Here is a 2,500-nt window from a genome sequence, read left to right on the forward strand (position 1 = left end):
CTAAACGAAGGCTGGAAAGGCCAAAATATGGGTTAGAATGATGATAGAACGAATCTGGAGTTTTTCGAAAATTTTCAAAAAAATCGGCCGAAGTCGGCCGAATTTTCGGTTTGATTCATGAAAAATTTTGATTCGAAATTTGCCACGGGAGAACACAACGCAGGCTTAGAAATGCCCACGGAGTGTGAGGGGAAGGCCCCGTGGCTCGCCCAGACCAGCCAAGGTGCGCTGGGTTTCTGCTGAGACACACCCTCCCCCTATAATAGGCTAATATGCAAAAGTGAATTTTGTACAAGTAGATACCTTTTTTCTGAGCAGACATAAGTTCCTTTTTGGGAGCTACAGATCGAATTTTGATCTGATTTTTTGCAGCATTGTTTAGAAAAATCATATCTTCGTGCTCACCAAATTAGAGAATTTTTTGCCAACGGAATATTTTTTAATAATTTTTTTAAGAAACGAAAATACGTAAATCCAGAAAAATAGAAAAACGTATCTAGGCATCGAATTTTGATCTGATTTTTTGCATGCACCCACATACTAATATAACTGACCTGTCCACCAAAAATCTCAGCCATCCTCCAAGGGATTGAATTTTAATGATTTTTTTACCAAAACATGGTAAAATCGGAAAATTCGTAAAAATGGAGGATGAAGGTCTCTCACCCCCAAAACTTCCCAGCATACTTAGGCATGTTAGAAGAGATGTTTGATCCAAGAAGTGCTCAAAAAAAAATTGAATGGTTCATAGTTGGTGCATAGTGGTCGGTCACGGTGGGTCGTGGTGCAAATCTGGTGGGTCGTGACTCAATTTCTGACCAGCCTTGGCTCAATTTCTGGTGGGTCGTGACTCAATTTCTGACCGAGCCAGCCAAATTTTCTGACCGAGGGTGACTCAATTTCTGACCGAGAGTGACTAAAATCATGACCGAGGCTGGCTCAATTTCTGACCGAGAGTGGCTCAATTTCTGACCGAGAGTGACTCAATTTCTGACCGAGAGTGACTCAAAAAATGACCGAGAGTGACTCAAATCATGACCGAGGCTGGCTCAATTTCTGACCGAGAGTGGCTCAATTTCTGACCGAGAGTGACTCAATTTCTGACCGAGAGTGACTCAAAAAATGACCGAGGCTGACTCAAATCATGACCGAGGCTGGCTCAATTTCTGACCGAGAGTGACTCAATTTCTGACCGAGAGTGACTCAAAAAATGACCGAGGCTGGCTCAATTTCTGACCGAGAGTGACTCAAAAAATGACCGAGGCTGGCTCAATTTCTGACCGAGAGTGACTCAAATCATGACCGAGGCTGGCTCAATTTCTGACCGAGAGTGACTCAATTTCTGACCGAGAGTGACTCAAATCATGACCGAGGCTGGCTCAATTTCTGACCGAGAGTCACTCAATTTCTGACCGAGAGTGACTCAATTTCTGACCGAGAGTGGCTCAATTTCTGACCGAGAGTGGCTCAAATCATGACCGAGGCTGGCTCAATTTCTGACCGAGAGTGACTCAAAAAATGACCGAGGCTGGCTCAATTTCTGACCGAGAGTGACTCAATTTCTGACCGAGAGTGACTCAATTTCTGACCGAGAGTGGCTCAATTTCTGACCGAGAGTGACTCAAAAAATGACCGAGGCTGGCTCAATTTCTGACCGAGAGTGACTCAATTTCTGACCGAGAGTGACTCAATTTCTGACCGAGAGTGGCTCAATTTCTGACCGAGAGTGACTCAAATCATGACCGAGGCTGGCTCAATTTCTGACCGAGAGTGACTCAAATCATGACCGAGGCTGGCTCAATTTCTGACCGAGAGTGACTCAAAAAATGACCGAGGCTGGCTCAATTTCTGACCGAGAGTGACTCAATTTCTGACCGAGGCTGGCTCAAAAAATGACCGAGCCTGGTTCAATTTCTGACCGAGGGAGACTTGAGCATCATGACCCACGGGTGACTTGAGCACCAATAACCCACCAACAATAAGACTCCAACATGACTTGGAGGCACCATCATGAACCCGCCCCGAATAAACCCACATCACTCGGGTGCCACCAACCCACGGATGACTTGGGCAACATCAACCCACCAAAAATAAGACTCCAACATGACTTGGAGGCACAATCATGAACCCACCACGAATAAACCCACATTATTCGGGCGCCACCAACCCACGGATGACTTGGGCACCATCAACCCACCAAAAATAAGACTCCAACATGACTTGGAGGCACAATCATGAACCCACCACGAATAAACCCACATTACTCGGGCGCCACCAACCCACGGATGACTTGGGCACCATCAACCCACCAAAAATAAGACTCCAACATGACTTGGAGGCACAATAATGAACCCACCACGAATAAACCCACATTACTCGGGCGCCACCAACCCACGGATGACTTGGGCACCATCAACCCACCAAAAATAAGACTCCAACATGACTTGGAGGCACAATCATGAACCCACCACGAATAAACCCACATTACTCGGGCGCCACC

This window comes from Cajanus cajan, chromosome 11 (genome assembly GCF_000230855.2).
Source record: "Cajanus cajan strain Asha chromosome 11, NIPB_CcT2T_4, whole genome shotgun sequence".
NCBI classification, from domain to species: domain Eukaryota; kingdom Viridiplantae; phylum Streptophyta; class Magnoliopsida; order Fabales; family Fabaceae; genus Cajanus; species Cajanus cajan.